General features: G+C 31.5%; 1 pseudogene; it reads right to left on the bottom strand.

Moving 5' to 3' along the window:
* Positions 1-13400: 13400 nt before the first annotated feature.
* On the bottom strand, positions 13401-18034 carry LOC132759389 (uncharacterized; annotated as a pseudogene).
* Positions 18035-20906: the final 2872 nt, after the last annotated feature.

Genomic DNA, 20906 nt, shown 5'->3' with positions numbered 1-20906 from the left:
AATTTAAAGATATGCAAATGTTGTTTATTGTTTAATTATCATAGATATACATATTTTGCATTTTGTGATTAATGCAACTAAAGCCAAGACTTAACAGCTTCCATTTAGCAGATTAAGACATGGTATTGAAAGGAACGATATACATTGGAGTTTTAGATAATTCTTATAAATCTATGATAAGTTGTGATAGTTCGCGGTTTGAACTGAATTGACTAAGCAATTGGTCGCTATTCTTTGATATATGATAAATGGCAAATGCGCTTAGCAATTTACCAAACAGAAGTAAAGGAAAGAATTGTTTTACGTAATATATTGCTAATTCTATATTAAAAAAGATTCAGCGATGTTAAAACGCAAAATGTATTTGATATAATTTCTGAATGAACGATTCTGGAAAAATATGTGTATATCAATTTTTTCCTTAAGAAAATATTAAACGGCAAAGAAGAAAACAAGATCAATTTGAATTCATAGAATATCACAACATTTGGCTAGTTGGCTTAATATTTTAGTTGAGATCATTTCGTAGGAGGGAAATTCTATTATAAGTGATTCAAATTCAAATCGCAAGAATCAAATTAGTCTATTGAAATATAAACACAAACAGTTTTTACAAAGAAACTTAAAAAAATACTGAGAAGCCAACTTGAAATGAACATTCAAATACCTTTGTTTCATTAATCGCTTTTATTTTTATTCTTGTATTTCCGTACATAGCAATTCCATTTAATAAAGTTAAATAAATGTCAGTTTTGGAAAAAGATTAATTCATTTATCTTTGAATATAATTTCCTTGGTATTTACTATTTACTTTGCCTCGTTTACTAGTTTTTATATATTTTCAATTCATGAGATAAAATAATAATCAACAGTACACGCACATAAAATATAACAATTACTAATAAAATGATTAAAAAAACAGTGGAATAACTTTTTAAAAAGTTTACAGCGTATATCTTATGAAATATTGTTTATAAAGTTGATAAACAGGAAAATCATATTGTTTCAATAATCGTCTTGTCGATTCTCCTAAAAATATGTAACATAGACAATATTTTATTTTTTATTTGACACACATGCATTTTATAATGTAAACATAACAAAATATTGTGTAACAAAATATTTTTTCTGCTATTTTAAGTACCATTTGAACTGTTTAGCAATGATTTTATGCTGGCGTCATTCGCCTTTAAGGCAATATACTAGTATATTTTTATACATGTATTTCGAAAGTATTCATTATTTTCATTTCAAACAATTTTTTTTAGCAAATATAGTGCTTTATACACTTATTTTTCATTTGAGCATTTGTGCACGAATAAACAAATTTATATTTATCTCAAAATAGTTGATGAGTCTCAGCTGTTTTTAGCTCGCTGTTTTATAAAAATAATACGAAAACTTAATAATGAACTTTGACAACTGACACGCGTCCGTCGCTGAATTTGATATGATTATTTACATTGCTTTATTACGCATAAAGTTGTATGATTGAAAATAAGTATAGATTATCCTTTCTGCCAATCATTCTTGATATATCTTTGTGAAATCTAAATATTTTCTTATCAATTAAAAAAGATTAATGTCACTCATTAAGGGGACAATTTTTTAGAAAGGTAAATGGTTTGTTTACATGAACTAAAATATGTACAATGTTATGCCGAACATGCTTCCGTAATGTTCGTTTGATTGCAAAACGAAAATATATAATTTTCATGGAAATGATAGATTTATTTCTTCAATTAATTATCTTTTTTAATTAAAGTTACAATCATTATATAGCGCATATTATATGCGGTGTTGCAATATTCATATATCGAATCATTCTCAGTACGCTCACATAGCAAGAAAATTTTATACATGCATTATGTAATTCGAGCTTAAAACCGTAAAAAGGCATGTTATAACATAATTAAAACATAAACTACCTTTCCTTTCTAAATATAAAAGATCATTGAACAATAACATCTATATGCTTATATTTTCATAGAGAATGATTACACCACTACAATTACATAAATGTCAGTTTCTGAATCAGTTTTATTAATTTCAGTATAATTACTTTGGTATTAGTCCTGACTTTTTTGCTATGTTTCCCGCACTTAACTGTTTTTTATCTTTTTAATTCAAGATATAAGATAGATGGTAAAGATAAACACATGCGCGCGCAACTGAATAAGGATATAAAACATTATATAAAAAAAATGAGAAAATGTAATAAATATAAAAAGTTTTATATTTTCATCTTAGCATAAATTTAGGAACATGAATATATAAATTTATAGCAATCTGGAAATAGGACACTTTCATGACATTGAGTTTAATAGAAAAAAAGTTTAAAATGTTTTTTTGCAATCGCAATTTGTCTATTAAGTTCATCGCTGAAGTCGATATATTATTATTGACATTGCTTTATCAACATTACGCAAAACATCTTGTTAACAATAGAATTGTTAAATTCCCGGATACAATTGAACAGCAGTTTATTTTCCTGCCAATCTTTCTTGAAATATCTTTGTGAAATCAGTATGCTTTCGAATCAATAAAAACAATTATAATGTCACTAATTATTGAAACATTTTGTCAGAAAGATATATGGTTTGTTTACAGGAATTCAAATATTTTCAAAGTTATCCTAGTAAATATATTTCAGTAGAATAATGAACCTATTGTTCATCAATATAATTTGCATATGAAATTGAGTGTTAATCATTTAAATTAGTGCAAGTTTAAGGCTGACTTATCATACTGTTTTATTTTAATCAATATCTTTCTGGAAAAAAGTTGTAACGGAAAGAAATTAAAAAACGTAGCATATATTATATGAACCATTGCAACATTTTTATTCAATTATTCTCAGAACGTTCGGAAAAAACAATAATATTTTATGTTTTGTAATGTAAAGTCCTTACATAATCTTTTTATCATGAAATTAAAGCATAAATTGTGTTTTCTTTCTAAACATATCAAAGCCAACACCAATTGGTTTACTATCTATATGTATATGCTTCTGCAAGAGATTGGATGTGTATTGTTTTCTGAATTTGCGGGGTCAAAGAAAGGCAAAAGGTATGCCAAATTATTGCATTTTGCAGTCGATTGTTCTTTTAATATACAAATAAGTTTGCATTAAGATTGAAAGGAAAGAAAATGGCAGTTAAAAGAAATTCAACAGAAAAGGCTTTTTTGAGATGACCAATCTCGTTTGTAATTGGGAGTAACTATGTCAACAGATGTTGCATTATTTTATATTGCAAGTTCCTTGAAAAATACATACATTGCCTAGTTTATCATTTAATCTTTTAACATGTATGTTAGAAAAATCGACGATGAAAAAGTCAACAATTTCAATATGTGGATTGGAAATGAAGTAAAAAGGAAGAAATGAAGAAATAGGAATAAAAAAAGGAAGAAAGAAAGAAAGTCACTTTACTACAGTACAATGGACCGACAAGACTGTTTTAATTCAAACAAGATATTACTATAATTTTATATCAAATCGTATTAAGTTGTTTATAGTTATACATATGTAAGGAAATATTTCCTTTACATCATCTGTAAGTGAATTATCTCCGTATATAGATTTCGGCGGATATGAAAGTAGTACAATTTTGTATCCTTTTACAAGAAGCGCATTGCTTTTTGCAACATTTGCATGATGGTGATTCAATGTGACTTTCGATGTATTATTTACATCATTCATTCGTGTGCACTGTCAATTCAATTTTAAAAATAAGGATTAATTTCAGACAATTATTTTTGGCATTAAAAGCCTTCCATTACGTAGAATTAAAACTACTTGTGATTTGTTGTCAAGATTTCTTTGGAATTCTTATTTTCTGAAATACTTCCTGATTAACAAACAGCATGAAATACAGCAGGAAATATTTCTATTCCAAACGGAAAGAATCAAAGACTTATAATTATTATTACTTTCATAAGGGGCATACTTAACGAAATGTTATAATATAGATATAACTTTATACATATTTGAAAGAATTGTGTCCTTTTAATTCATAAATTTGTTAAATAGCTGAATTGTCAATGTTGTTGGATCCTACCCGTGACTAACGTTAAATAAACAATGGAATCCGATTATTACATCCAGGCGCTTAACCCGATTTATGAATACATGATATAGAAAAACAGATAAACAGAAAGCAAGCAGTCGCAATATAACTGTTCAGAGCGTCTTTGACAAGTTTACATGATTACAAAAGAAAAAAACAACAACAACAGATGCTTCTTTTCATGATGATTTTATACAAAAAATTTAAGTTTCGAATAACTTTATTAATTTGGTGCTGTATTCGGCAACATTTTTATCACATGAAAACATATGTTGTTTTTTTTAAGTTACGGCTGTCGATCGGTTTAAAGTTCTTTGATTATAACTAATACAGTCTTGTTTAAATGATTCTGTTAAATAGTATTCCATATAACGTAACTATATCCTGGTTTGTTTCTTTTGGAAGAAGATATTATTTACCGCAAAAGAATTTCTTGCCGCCGCCCGTATACGATCGCTTTTGTCAAAGAGTCAGCCGATTACAAATATAACTTTAACCGACTGTGAGCAATATAGCATTGTTATATTGACTAGAAGTAAACTTGACAAGTTATTTATTTCTCAGACATTACCAATTACCAACGTGACTGCACATGCATATAAGAATAAATTGTATTTTTGTTTTGTCGTCAGTCCAATTTTCAATACAAAAAGAAATATAGATGTAGGCATCGGTACTGTACGGATTTTATTATTATATAACATGTTGTCATGTTATGTTTAACTTAGTCAAAAAGAAAGGAATTCGAATTCCGTTGTTCACATCACATGCCATTGCAAAGAGACACACATAATGTTTTATCATCTGAGAAATATTTATAATTACCAGGTAGGAGGTAATAATGATCATGCATAAAGAGCAATATATACCCCTTACTGGGTAAGGATAAATAATAAATAATATAAAGCTTGTTTTGGACAATTTTATTAATGTATCTCTTTCATAAATTAAATATTGATAACAAATTTGTATCCGGGCGTATAGTGTCCCCAGCGTTAAATATTTCAATTTTTAAATTATTATACTCGTTACATTTTTACTGAATAATAATGAATATGACTTTTGTGTCATGAAAAAGTAAAGAGACATTTTTCTTATTTCTAAGTATAACATGTGTGTCATACGTCGTATGCAAGCATTTCGTGTTTTAATTGAATATATCAATATTTAGTTATAAAAATAAGCATTTCGTGTTTTAATTGAATATATCAATATTAAGTTATAAAAATATAGTATTTTGAAATATAGTTTGCACCATGACCCTACCGAAATTATGTAAAATGACTTATTCTTGCAAAACGTTATCAGGAAAATGAGAAATTGATCAGAATTACACCTTATGTCTTATATCTTACTACATAAAAATTATTTCTTCTTTTAAAATCAATACGTTCACTTGAAACATTAAATTCTATTATTGTATTACAACATGTTCATCCTTCATGAATGTACGGAATAATCTATTGGTTTCAACATTCAATGATAGCAACATACTAAGGACACATTGAATACCAATTGTTAGATAATATAATGTAATGTATTACCTTTAAATATCTTGTGTCCACTTAGCAAATATATCTTTCTGTACGTATAAAGATTAACCAATTGATAATAAACACGATTTTGCGTCTTTTATGCAAGAATAGCCAAGGGATGTTTTTTTATTTAGTACACAAAAAGCAGATATATCGTTCGTGTGATGCTATTCAGTTTAATTTCTTATCGTCATAGTCACTTAAAAGAACAGATACATTTATATTCTTTACTTTATAACCTGTCAAGATTTAAAGCAAAGTATCATTGTGTAGGAGTTGTCTGATTACCTGTTTTCATATCCGAAACCATACTGACTGAATAGGGTTAATGAATATGTCATGCTGTTTGCACCCATTATTACTTTAAGGCTATAGTCAACTTAATTTGACATATCATTTTGATCAAATATTATTTAGGGTTATTTTATAAAGCTTTCACTATAGTAAACTGCCAAATTATTGGCATGCAATGTTTTGCATTCATCTTTAAATATATTAGATAAAGACAATGCTATAACCTATAATTTAATAATTTAGATAAAATATTAAGATTCTGCAAAGAGTTCTTTATAAATAAATCATAATCTTGCTGTCTGCACTTAATGTAATGTTACTTTATGGCTAGTCATATTTTGTTGACATATCATTTTGATATAATATGCTTTAGGGGGTTTATTTCATACAGCCGTAAAAATCACTTTTTAGTATGTTATATTGCTAATATATTGACATTCAATATTACCTTTTTAGATAAAGACAATGCTATAATCTACAATTTAATAGTCTAGATAAAATATTAATTCCGTATATTCAATACTTTTTAAATACCTTCAATTCATATTTTGTAACACAAATATTCAACACCTACACATTTTTTAAAACAATTCTGGTAAGCCTTTTTGTATATTAATGCATTAGGCCCGTTATTATTGTCTGTTTTTTTTTTTTTTTTTTTTTTTTTTTTTGTTATTCTTTACAAAGACAAACTGACGAAAACCTAGCGCAGATATTTGTATTCAACTTTGCAGGATTAAAGAAAATCATGATTCAAACAAATTCATTTTTCGGTGTGGTGTTTGTGGGGGTGAGGTGGGTATTAGAACATGTACAACATATAAAAATGATAAAATGTCCAAATCCGTATGGTAAGCCTTCCTTTTTTGCATACATGTTCAGAGAAAAAACTAGATAATTATTTTTTTTAAAGTTACTAAAATTCTAGGTTTTTGCCCTCTCTATCTCAACTAAACTGAGAAAGCCGTTTCATTTACCCAAAGTGTTATTTTTATATGTGGTTTGGACTCATTGTTCAGAAAGAATAAGTCAAACTTTTTTTAACATATATATCAATTTTTCAGACAAAGTCTATTTGTGAACAGTTTGATTTCCTGTAAAATATATAGGGAAGAACTTAATATTGGTAGGATTTCCATTGGTCATTTTAAAATCAGTGAATCTCATTGGAAATTCTAAAATTTGCTAAAAAAAGTATTAAAGATCACTCTGAAACGTTAACACTAAAAAAACTAAAAGAGATTAGGAAACAAAGTTTGACCATTGTATGAAGTTGTTTTGAATTCCAACTAGTATGTTTTAAGTTATGCTCCGCACAAGGATAAATATCAAAGGGCGTTATGGTTCTTGTGCACTGCACTTCCCCCTTAGTATGCTTGACCATTGTATGAAATTGTTTTGAATTCCAACCAGTAGTTTTCAAGTTATGCTCCGGACAAAGAAAAGTAACAAAGGGCAGAAACTCTGTAATTAGTCAAGATTGAATTATGGTTCTTGTGCACTGCACTTCCTCTCAATGTGCTTGACCACTGTATGAAGTAATATTGAATTCCAACTTTCAGTCTTCAAGTTATGATCCGAACAAAAGAAAGCAATGGAAAAGTAACAAAGGGCATAACTCTGTAATAAATATGGAAAGAGTTATGGTTCTTGTGCACTGCACTTTCCCTTATTGTGTTTGACAATTGTATGAAGTTGTTTTGAATTCCAACTAGTAGTTTTCAAGTTATGCTCCGGACAAGGAAAAGTAACAAAGGGCAATAACTCTGTAATTAGTCAAGATGGAGTTATGGTTCTTGTGCACTGCATTTCTCTCAGTGTGCTTGGCAATTGTATGAAGTTATATTAAATTCCAACCATTAGTCAATTTATGCTCCGGACAAGGAAAATGCAACGGACCGCTTGGCCGACCGACCGATCGATCGACCAACCGACCGACCGACCACCGGGTGACCCCTATATACCCCCAGACTTCGTTTCGGGGGTATAATAACTGATAAAATGCATATTTTTTAAAAGTGTTATCTTACATTCCAGAAGTTGCAATAAAATGCTACTGATACAAGCAATAACAAGATTTTAAATGTTGAACTCTAAATCGACGCCGTAAATTACCTATTCTGATTGTCGCTTATAACATTGGCCAGTCCAACCGACGCTCTTTTATTTTTAAATCGGAAGATTTTAAGGTAGATTTGGCAGTTTATGTCAAACTCCACATATCGCCGAGTACTGTCATGGTTTAATTTTGTAGTTTCAATTAATTTGTAGGCTCGCTAACAAAGTTCGATAATTTCCCTTTTTTAAATGAACATTATATAGGACAACATATCAAAAGTCAATGTATTTCCATTCGACGCACTAAATTAACGTTTGTAGGGTGTTCCGTTAGGGCCAGCTTGTTTCGCGCTGTCGTCCTAAAGGCGAAGTTGCGAAAACACGATACCTTGACGCAAAAAAAACGATGTGATAAAGCAAAAACAGGATAAAATATCGCGAACACACGATGCGAAAGATATCGCGTTATCGCGCTATTAATATTGTGTTTTCACTTTGTCGCCCTCGATCTCCTATTGTGCCTGCGTTTTTCCTTCGCAGTCAGAAGGAAAACGAGAAAACGCAATATCAATGTCGCGAAAACGTGATATTTTGGGCATCCTTTCCTCGCGATCTCATATCGCGTTTTCGCCCTACTTATTAGAAAGAGAGTAAGTACAAGCTTCCCTTAAAACATAAGCTGACAAGACACATGAGATCATTCTGATAATAATAATAAATTTGGCAGTTATATGTAAGTGCAGATAACACTTCCATTATATGAATAATTCTCATAAGGCTAACATTAGGTCAGTCTGCTGTAGCTTACTATCCGTTTGAAGTTGTGGTATAATGAATTTTGGTGGTAGCAGATGTGGTTAATTTGTCCAAAATCACTCATAATTGAGTCTTCTGTATCGGTTATTTTCATTGCATGCAATGGCAGATCCTTATCCTTAAACTCAAGGGAAACGCTTCTTTCACGAATTAATAGGCTACCTCTCACTTCGTGGCCAGTTGAGTTTTAAGTGATCACAATCTATTCGTCATCCGTGGGCCTCGTCTCTGTCCGTAAACGTTTTAAAAATCTTCTCAAAAACGACAAGGCCCAGAGCTGTGAGACTCTGTACGAAGCATGTTTTTCTTGAAAAGTAATGATGACCCCCAGGGTTCAAAATGGCCCTGCCCTTGCAGCTTATCAGTATATAGGTATGATACTCGAAAAACTTCAAAAATCTTTCTCTGAAACCACTAGGCATATAGCCTTGTGCTTTGGTATTTAACATTACCTTGTACACTTCTACCAAGTTTGTTAAAAATCATGTACCCCGGTGTCATTTTTGCCCCAACCCGGGGGCATATGGTTTAACAGGGACTTATGTAGGAAAATCTTTAAAACATCTCTGAAATTGCAAGGCCTAGAGCTTTGTGCTTTGGTATTTTACATCACCCAGACTAGTAGACTTCTACCAAACATATGTGTGAGACATATTGTTTTTGTATTTTCCGTCTGTCTGTATGTCTGTATGTCTGTTTGTCTGTGCTTCTTTTCCTTAACCGCTGATTCGATTTTATTTTATTAAAGTATCGTGTTTTCGCCCTTGCGGTCAGTAGGGCGAAAACGCAAACACACGATACAAGATCGTGAAAACACGATGCGAAAAATATCGCGTTTTCGCGCTATTAATATCGTGTTTTAGCGTTTTCGCCTTACTGATCGCAAAGGCGAAAACACGATGGGAGATCGATGGCGTAAACGCGATACCACGATATTAATAGCGTGAAAACGCGATATTTTTCGCATCGTGTTTTCGCGATCTATCGTGTTTTCATGTCAATGCATCTAACGCGAAACCATGATGGCCATAACGGAATTCCGTACGTGTGTTCTTGATCTACATAAATGGCAGTCATGATAATCTTAGAGTACGTATCTAGACAACATAATTAATGCAAAATATTCGATGACCTAGGACTTAACACTTTCAAAGTTCCGTTTTAATATTACAACTTGCAAATTTTATCACTGTAATACATTAGATATTTACATCATGGCAGGTCAATGTGTTTTCCAGTGAATTATTAATTTATTTCGTTCGTGCATACAGCCCATGCAATTTTAAAAGCCAGAAATATTCTGAAAATCTTAAAATGCATTAAAACCGTTACAATAGTTAATTTGTTATTTCCGAATTTGTTGGTAGAATTAAATTTGTCTAAGATATCATTTTGTTTTTAAGAAGCTATATCACTTATTGCCAACACGAAACACGGACCTTATCTTTACATTTATTGCTTGCTTCTCTGCTTTTACGCTACTTGTAACACAGTTGTAGTCAAATTGCGATTGATGTACAGTTGCAGCTCCCTTGGATATATAATCTGTAATTATCAACCTTTCCGCAAGTAATTGACTACTATTCAGCAGTGACAGACAAATGATTATTAGACGCAATGTTTAAATCAGTTGTAACGAAGAAATTGCGCTCTCCCTAGGATCATAACAACAACCCCTGGATACCTAATGAGATGATTTCCATATAAAAATAAGCGGGCCGCCTTCACATTTATACAGTAATAACCTTAGTTCTATAACCCTATACAAAGGAAAGTATAAACATTGTTGAAAAATCAAAATGAAGATTGATAATATTGCATAAATGAATAATTATCATAAAAAATATGTAAAGAGACAAATTTAAGAATATAATTTTTATTTCTCCGCGAGATAATGTTTACATTTTTACTCCGAGAGATAAAAATGCATTTTGTTATTTCAAAGCGTGTTTTGTAAAAATGATATTGACTTTAAATATATAATTTGAGCATGTGACCCGTATAACGAGAGTCCGTAAAGATTATAATTGAATTTTTATACACTGTCAGACATTAAAACTTGGAACTGCACCCTTTTATAATTATTCCAGGACTAATAAAACCATTTAAATGACTTTAATGAGCCTCATGATATGAACAATGTATCAATATTGTTCAATTTGAATTGATTTGCTTCTGTTTGACTTTCTTTCTAATATAATAGTATTATTTTCTAGTTGCTTTAAAAAAATGTGATTTCAAAAGGTGTGCCTGTCTCTGAATTTGAAGAAAATATAAAATATATATTATCTTTGCCTTGCGCCCTGTCCTGTTTTTGTTTGGAGTCCTCCTGGGCTTTTTGCCACTGGTTCTTCTTGCTGGGTCGTGTAGGGGTTGTGTTCATAGAACGCCGCGTTTCCTTGTTGATCTTGTTTATCATATTTCAATCGCCAACTGAAAATTGAATTTGCAAAAGAACTAAAAAATAAAACTTCTCTTTGCTTTAATGAACCACGATTTGTCCGTAACGTTCTTTCATAATTATGAAAGTTCCTCAACTAGATTCTTTCAGTTCCTTTTCTCATGCTGTTTCAATTTAAATGAAATCAAAACAATATGAAAGTTACATACTTAAACATGTCTTTATTAAAACTATGATAATGAATTATATTTTCCAAATTTTCCGAGCATTAATCATCTCTTCTTAAATGTTGATATAGATTTGTTCAAAACAAGATAAAGATATACACATGTTCATTTGCATATACATATATTCATGTAAACAGCAAATGAAAACCGCAAACATATTGCCTGGATAAGAATGTAAGCTAGGAAAATATATCAAATGTTACATAATGTTAAATAACGACATGAACAAGAATCGCTATATATATAATATCATTTAAATACCTTGAAATAACAATTAATTTTATTTGCTGTTTGACACGTGCATTGTACTCTTGTTATAAAGAACAATAAAACTATTTCATGAGTTTTAAGAGACTCAAGAAATTAAACTTTAAACGTGTATAATTCAATTTAAATTGATTTTTGTTTGCTTCAATCATATGCTATGTATGTTCGTATATTCCACAATTAAAGCTACGTTGTTTAATTCAGAATAAGCAATACAATTATAACTGATTGTTTGAGCCGAGGGTTGTGTTTGTTATTTGAGAAAACTGAGAAAGTTAAATGTATAATTGAAAATATATCTTATCAATTTTAAATTTAACCTTTCACCTTTTTGTGTTTAAATGTTGATTCCGCTTAAGCCGGTGCTAAGGGGCGTGTACGGTAACTTGCACTTTACATTACAGTCCATAAACAGGCTCAAACAAACCGAGCCTGCAACCCTTTTTAATTTTGGCTTGTTTGGCTTTCTTCTGGGATTATGTTTTCTCTACAGAAAATTAGTATTACGCGCATGTAATGTTTTTTTCTTTTCTTTATACATGTAAACATTAAACAGGATGTTAATTATGCAGTTTAAAATAACGTGTAATAAAACAGGTAATGTAACTGTCTCATTAAGTCTTGTATTGCTGTGGAAGGTCACGCATTACAGAAACAGTAAGGTTGTACATGTAGCATAGAAGCTTGTAATAAAAAAAAATACTGATTGTTTGGAAAGAAAAATACGTATTTGAATTAAATTCAATATTTGAGACATGATTCACTAGCCATGTATATTTGATATAAATTATTTCTAGTCTGGAAGCATCACCACGACGGGATAGGGTGATACGAATAGAAAATAAAATATAACGAAACAGGTGATTTTATTGTCTAATTAAATCTTGTATTGTTGTGGAAGTAGTACAAATAATATTATACAAGAAAAATCTATTTTACTGACTTCATACTACAACCATAAAGACGTTATTGCTGTTCATTTGATATTTAAGTCTTCAATTAGTAATTCGTGTGTCATACAACCATTTTTTACGCGGAATAATTATGTGTGTCTGAGTTGTTCCTTTGAATAACCTTTATGAAATGAAAAGGAAACAATTTCCAAATTTGGTCAAATGATAAACCGTTAAACATGACGAACATGTAACTAAAAACGAAAACAATTATTATAATTTAAATATTCGAGACGGTTGCGTAATGAACGTCATGCAATAGTTTTTGACGCACGACTTGTGCCGGAAGAAGATAGTTGTCATTTAATTTATATCATAAGTTGTTTCTTTCTTTAATATATTTCTATGAAAGTAGTAAAAATGTTTAATTGTATTAGAAACCTCTGACGATCACGTAGGGATAAACATCGCCTGCTATTTTGATGCCTCAACTCCTTAAGGCTCTCAGCCATAAGAGAGGCCACATATTCAACCATGACGGATGACGCAAACATTATTCCGTATCGTTTTCGTTGGGTTATTTTTTCTTGTTCATAAACATTGTATATGAATTGTTTATGAACTATCTCCTTATTTGTAATATAAAGGATGCATGCATTATGTTTTTTTCTTTCTCCAGACGTATGCAAATAAAAACATTCACTAACGAAATATTACATAACAAGAAAATCATTTCTTAAGTCTATGTCTATAAAATAAGGAATAACTTTATCAGAAATACAATGGAATTATAGCATCTTTTTTAATCATCAGGCAATATGCTGTGATAAAATTAATACCTTGTCCGTCTTTGTCAGTTCTTTGCGCAATATTGTCCCATTTGCACTCACGGACCGTTTTTAGTATGACTCCATCCTGATCAGTAAATATATTTCGATATTTTATGTTATGTCACTATCAAGTGTTGTTTTTTTTTTTAAACATAATAAATGTTATGACAATAACGGCTCAAAAATACATTGTATCTAATTTAGGATAAATTTATTAGACACAAACATTCTTACAATGCTTGGTGTAAATCAGGAAGATCATTAGTTAAGTTTTTTCAGTAACTTGACCTGGTAATCTATTAGTTTACCCAACTGACCAAATTAAAAACTTATCCTAAATTTTAAGCATACAAACAGTCTGACCAAGTCTAATGAAACTAGAAATGTGTCCATAGGACACGGATGCCCCCACACACCACTGTTCTGTCAATCTTATGACTCTAGGTCAAATATTTTTTGGACTACATGTGCCACAAGTTGAAAACTAAAAATCAACAAAGGGCCATAATTCTGTTAAATTTGGTCGCAGCAAAAATTCCTTCCTTAACTACCATCTACACATTAAGGTTGTTCATCCCTAGAAGTTTAAGCAAAATCTGCCATCCTGTTTAAGAGGAGTTGCGTTCACAAAATTTCGACATAGTTTATAGTGAAAAAATCAACAAAGGGCCATAATTCTGTTAAATTTGGTCGCAGCAGAAATTCCTTCCTTTACTACCATCTACACATCAAGGTTGTTCATCCCTGAAAGTTTAAGCAAAATGTGCCATCCGGTTTAAGAGGAGTTGCGTTCACAAGATTTCGGGACAGACGGACAGACGGACTTGACAAGTGCAACGCTATATGCTCCCACTTTGTGGGGGCATAAAAGGGTTGGAATGGGGGCCAATTCAGGAAAGCAAATGTGCAGATTTGTTTGTGATACTTTAAGTTTTCACTATTTGGCATTTTCTAGGTAGGTGGTTCAAATATTCCTACTATTATTTTTCTGGTCGTTCGGGATCATTGATGCTAGCACTATTAAGTGTTGAGCATAGAGTACCGCTCAAGCCGGTGCTCGGGGGCGTGAGGGATGTTGCACTTATTCATTATCCCTCATGTACAGACTCAATCAAACCGAGTCTGCTATTTTCATGTAATTTTGTTGTGATTAATGCTTCCGAGGGATCACTTTGTTTCCAGATTTTTATACTTCATAACAGCAGGTGTCAAGTGCTGAGTGGCAGCTGTAAAACGTTGCCCCGTACTTCACTTCAGTGTTGTTATATTTTTCTCGTCCTTCGGGATCATTGATGCCAGCACTATTAAGTGTTGAGAATAGAGTACCGCTCAAGCCGGTGCTAGGGGTCGTGAGGGATGTTGCACTTATTCATTATCCCTCATGTACAGTCTCAATCAAACCGAGTCTGCTATTTTCATGTAATTTTGTTGTGATTAATGCTTCCGAGTGATCACTTTGTTTCCAGATTTTTGAATAATGTTGAATTTCTCATAGGATATGTTGCCTGTTTTTAACTTTGTCTTTGGCGTCTTATCTGTGATATGCAGGCTTTATAACCTCTGATCCCCTTTCAAAATTCCATTTTATTTAGTTCTGCCTTTTGTTTACTCGTTTAGGGCACACACATTTAATTAAATGGGGACACACTGCTTTCCATGGAGTGGCACTAACGTGTCACATTGAAGGTTCCATGATAACCGTCGTATCAACACATCTGCGGATGTTTCTAAATTCAACATTTCACCATTTTCATCTTAAAATGTTGAATTCTGCTTATAAATAAGCCGGTGTTAGGGAGCGCGGACGTTAATTTGCACTAGACAGTACCGTCCATTAACAGGCTCAATCAGAATCCCTAAAGAAAGCCCTACGCAACAAAGTTGAAAATGTTGAAGGCTCGGTTTGACTGAGCCTGTTCATGGACAGTACTGTCAAGTGCAAACTGCCGTCCACGCCCCTAGCACCGGCTTAAGCAGAATTCAACATTTAACATAAACTGGTACAATTTTGAAACATCCGCAGATGTGTTCATATGGCGGTTATCATGGAACCTTCAATGTGACAGTTAAGTGCCATTCCATGAAAAGCGGCATATGGTCCCGAAGTAAAGAAATGCGTGTGCCCTAAACGAGAAAAACCGAGCCTGCAACATTTTCAATTTTGACGTGTTGGGCTTTCTCTAGGGATTCGAATTTCTCTATAATTTAGGGATTCTTATTTTCTCTATTTTGTTACATAAGATATGATAAACAAGATCAACAAGGAAAGGCGGCGTTCAATGAACACTGAAGTCTTTATATTATTTCACACATAACATGTCCCACTCCTTTTGCCGCCCTTATGTCCACTCTAGGTTATTGTTTGGTGCCTTCTGCGTTCATTGAACGCCGCCTTTCCTTGTTGATCTTGTTTATCATATTTTCTGGGTGCCCTACTTGGGTGTGTCGAGGGGCTGCGCCCTGTGAGCTTTGCCTTTACCTTGTTGATCTTTATTCTTGTTTTTTTTTACCGAATTACTTTTTATGATTTTGACTAAGTGACATATTTCTCCAATCGGGTAACCCAATTTGAAGCATGAGTTAAATTTAATAGAGACTAACATTATGACAAGCCTTAATGAAGATCAAGAAGAAAACAAAGTGTATATAAGCTAAAATCAAAGAAAGCAAACTTACGAAAGTGCTTCCAACTCTCCTGGTCGTCGCCTGTTGTAAAGCATAAGACTTGCTTCCGTCAGCACAACTGTTCTTCAAAAAGTACTTCGGTCTTTGTCATTCAATTTATATCATAAGTTGTTACTTTCTTAATATACGTAGTAAAAATGTTTAATTGTATTAGAAACCTATGACGATCACGTAGGGATAAACATCGACGGCGTTCATTGAACACCCACCGCCTTTCCTTGTTGATCTTGTTTTTATTTCAAGAAGGTCAATGTTATTAAGCTTGCTAATTAGAAACTCTGCTAAATCAGCAATATCTTGAGGACCCGGCAGTTCAATACGCTTGTTATGATATCTCCTTCAAAAGGATCATTGTTTGCCGTCTGACTTTATGTTTCCATCCTGTTTGTAGTAAAATGTTAATCTTTTTGCTACTTTTTCTGTTAACTTCATCCCTTTTTGGAATAAAAAGTCATCTTAGCTGCAGCAAGGCGCACTTAATCATATCCCATTTTCAGAGGGACACTTTGGTGTTAAAGTTCATCATCTGTATTTGTTTCACAAGCAAGTAGAGAAGCTTTTGCAAGTATTTCAAAATTCTCCCGAACTAGACAGTCATTTCTTGTTCCTGCCTGATCCTGCAATTCATTACGCACTATTTGCAACAGTCTTGCAGAAAGACGCATCATGTAACTAGAATAATTCCTTCGTTTTATTTTGTTGCCTATGTTATAAATTAAATACCACTCTTTATTACATGCTTTTCGGTGGTTTATAGAAATAAATCGGTGAAATAAAACTGGTAATTTCACTGTTTGAAACAGTGAAATTACCACTTTGATAATTTCACTGTTTTGAATTTAAGCCCCTTACGTTGTTTCAGTGAAATACCAGCGTTCACAGTACTGGGTACCAACTTAATGACGTGACGTCGTAAATGACGTCACGTTGTATTATTATTTGGCGCGCTTTTCATTCAGTATTTGGTTTAATGTCTTTTTAAAACGTTTCTTTGCATATAAAAAAAGAAAATTTGTTTAGTTTAGTGTAAGATCGAAATATATTTCACCTTGTGAACACCAAAAGTCCATATTTCACTCGTGGCTGCGCCACTCGTGAAATATACCTTTTGGTGCTCACTCGGTGAAATAAATTCCGATCTTACACTGAACTATACAAATATCCTCTATCTAATCGCTATTATCCGTGTGTCATTTCTTGCAATACGTGTTAATTTATCATTTTTCATTGAAGGAAATACCTCCGATTTCATTTTGGGACCTACATTTTTTCAATTTTCCCTTATATATATAGGACTGCACAATAGGAACAGCTGTAGAACATTGTGTTTGTATGGCAATTTAGTTTGTGTTTTAAGAAATTATTTTTCAATATCATCCATATCATGCACTCAGGGCAAGGTCCATAGTCTTCAGAGCTGAACTTATCATTTCTCCGCCTACTTATTAACAGTTCTCCCTCCTTTTTCATCATAACATGATTAATTCCTAACATCACTATCTGCCTTTCAAGAAATTGCATTCTTCACTGTTGACTGTTTTGGGTCTTTCTGAATTTTGATAATTTCTTTGACCCATTCCTGTGTGCTATGTATATGTTTCAAGACTGACTGCACATCGGTCATAAAAACAGGAATGTACAATATCATACATACGCCTTGTTTTGATTTAGCACTTCAATTAGCCATTTTATTGATGTAAATTTAAGATTATTGATCACACAACACCATATCATCTTAGTCTAAAATAAATTTGCATACCATTCACTGCTAGAAACAGTGCAGTCTTGGATAAATTCTTTTTCTCTTTCTCATCCAAAATTATCTCTACAGAGTTCAACACCATGTCAGGTTTCAATAACTGTGATTCTTGAGAGACTGAATCACCGAAATCCATACACTCTTCTTCAAAGTTTACCTCCGTTGGTATCAGATTTGGAGAAACTTTGTCAAAATTCATAAACAATGAATCATCAAACAAAGGATATATTGAAGAGAGGACGATGGAGTACAACGTGAGGAAATTGATTCTTTGGCTCAATAGTCTAGATAGAGCGTTGGAACTTTCACATATGTGCGGTTGCGAGTTTGTTCAAAACCCGCCACGGCGGGATCTTGGTAAATGAGTTTCTGTCTCTATTACGAACTCAAAATGTACGGAAGATTACCATCAACAAATTACGTCAGAACTAGACAGGACTGTTGCTTTAGATTTTTATGAAATGCAATAAAAAATTCAACTTTGTCGTGTATATTCAAAACACTTCTATAAAACCTTTAAAAACACAGTATTTTAAGAACTTTGATAGGCATATCCAATTCATTGTTTAATTATAAATTTGTTTATCAAATTTTAATAATGGTTTGCTGTATAAATACTCTAAAGTGCATCAAGATAAAAGTTTGTCAAGAATCAATGTATATTCAATGATAAATCGTCATTTTACTAAAAATTGGTCATCATGGCAAAGAACAAGTGCATTTTGTTCATCATTTAAAATGTTTTCTAATTGTTATTATCACTCTTTGGTATTTTTTTTCAAAATCTTATGTTGTTGAAAAAAGAATACTGTTTAAATCGGTACTAGGTAGGGCGAGTGAGAAATGTTGCGCTTTTCATTATCAATCATAAACAGGCTGGGTTAAAACGTATATGCTTACCCTATCTTTGCTCTCGGGGGATCTTTTTTATCAAGATGTTTCTCAATACTCACTGTTGTGAAATATTCTATCTTTTAATCATAGAAATAGATAAAAGAGAATATTGGGTTATTCAAGATCCTGTAACACAATTCTTTCATGGTTTTGTTTCATAAATATGATGCTCAAATTAAGATTTGTCAATATTGTAAGTTCCAATAAGCATTATTTATAAAGATATTACCCAATTTAACATTTCATGTAAACAAAGGGAGGTAATTAGAAATATATTTTCTATACATTCAAAGTCAAATTTTCCAATAAGAAATGAACGCATGTAATTTATTAATTAAATATAATCTGCACAAATATTTGGAGTACACATTAAACATATTCTTCGATGTTTGAAAATTGTTTTATTTGCATAATTATATACATATATAACTTTTTGCAAGTGTGGTATACACCCAGTAACAATATCAATCACAAAACATACAGGATCTATTATGTATTTTGTCTTCAAGCTTTCATTTTCTTGTCTACAAAAATTTACGGCAGTTGGAACATAATTGCATTGGTACAAATGGTGAATGAAAAAAACATTAACAAAAAGCGATGAAATGAAAAATTCGAAAACAATTATTTGGAATTTAGCAACAAAAAAATGAATAACAGTTTTCAATTCTTTTTATAAAATGCTTATTACATTAATTTTATCTGTTGATAAATTATATATGAATAATCAATGCTTTTTTAAACACGTATAAAAGTTGCTCGTATAATATGTGATTTTTAATACACGTTATTTCAAGAATAAAATGTGCTGCTAAAGTCACTGTGCATAGTTCCATCAGTTAGATATACAAGACTAACATAGGCAAGTATACTCAATATTTGAATTTCTTTTTATCTTATCATTCGTCACTGTAAAAGTCATAGTAAGTATGACCATCAATACCATAAACAGCTGAATGTTGATAATCTTAAAAATCTGGAAACAAAGTTATCCCTGGGAAGCATTAATCACAACAAAGTTACAATTAAGTTGCATACAGGACAATAATCCACACACTTTAATATATGGATATTGTTGATAAGTTTGAGATATATGATCCAATATTACATACTTTATATAGCAGATAATCAATTGTCGTACCACAAAATATAAGTTTTTTTTTTTAAATGCTCAAAACATTCCACTTGAAACTCTGTCAACATTTCGTTTTCAAGACAAATGTTGTATGAATGTCAAAAAAATACATTTCTGATGTTTTTATTGATATATGAAATACTTATGTGACATTTGCTTCTAAGGTAATGTAAAGGCAGATTCCAGAAGTTGTTGACTACCGTTGATAACGTAATCATGGCGTTTCAGGTCTTGCGATTTAAAATACCTGCTAGATTCGATTCTCTCACTTTAACTTTCTTTTGAGTCTTATATATTTACTTGTATTGTTCTTGCTTTCGAATATGATAAACAAGATAACAAGGAAAGGAGGCGTGCAATTAACGCAGACTGTTTTACATACAGATATGAATCTGTCATTGGACTAGTGTTTGAAGAAACCAACTGATAATAATTGTGACAAACCAAACTTTTACTCATATGATTTGTACCATTATCTACCATGTTTTACAAAATACAAAAATTAAAATAAGAGCCAGAGAAGAATATCTCAGAGCAATTGATAATAATCTAAGAATTATTATGTCTTTTTAAATTCTAATAAATATTAAATAAGATACGCGTTCATCTAGAGTCTAAAATGAGCTATTTTATAAAACAATATCTTTTCAGTTTTCTATAATTAAGTTTATTTAAAAATAGTTTTTTTGTTAATAAATAAAGATAAAAATATCAGTGTCGTATATGTAAAAGGTTTATTCATAGAATAAGAAATAATCAAATGTATTGACAAAGATGCACCATGTGTTCCAACAGTATCATATAGATATTAACAGCTTTATATTGTAACAAATTGTTCGGAATATATGAAATACACATTAAATAACAGTACCAGACCATTTGATAGATATGTCTGAAATTTTATAAGGACTGCATCCCCTGGTTATTCTGGTTTAAATTATTAGAAATAATATCTTCTTGATATTGAATTGGCCTGTCTTAATATAGAAAGACGCATTTGTTGAGATTTAACTTCTATTTTGTTGCACAAGAGATTTTAAAA

The sequence above is a fragment of the Ruditapes philippinarum genome, unplaced genomic scaffold (genome assembly GCF_026571515.1).
Source record: "Ruditapes philippinarum isolate M1 unplaced genomic scaffold, ASM2657151v2 ctg4423_1_1_1_1, whole genome shotgun sequence".
In the NCBI taxonomy this organism is placed as follows: Eukaryota; Metazoa; Mollusca; class Bivalvia; order Venerida; family Veneridae; genus Ruditapes; species Ruditapes philippinarum.
Note: the sequence above shows the minus strand (reverse complement) of the source record. Positions and strands in the feature narration are given on the sequence as shown.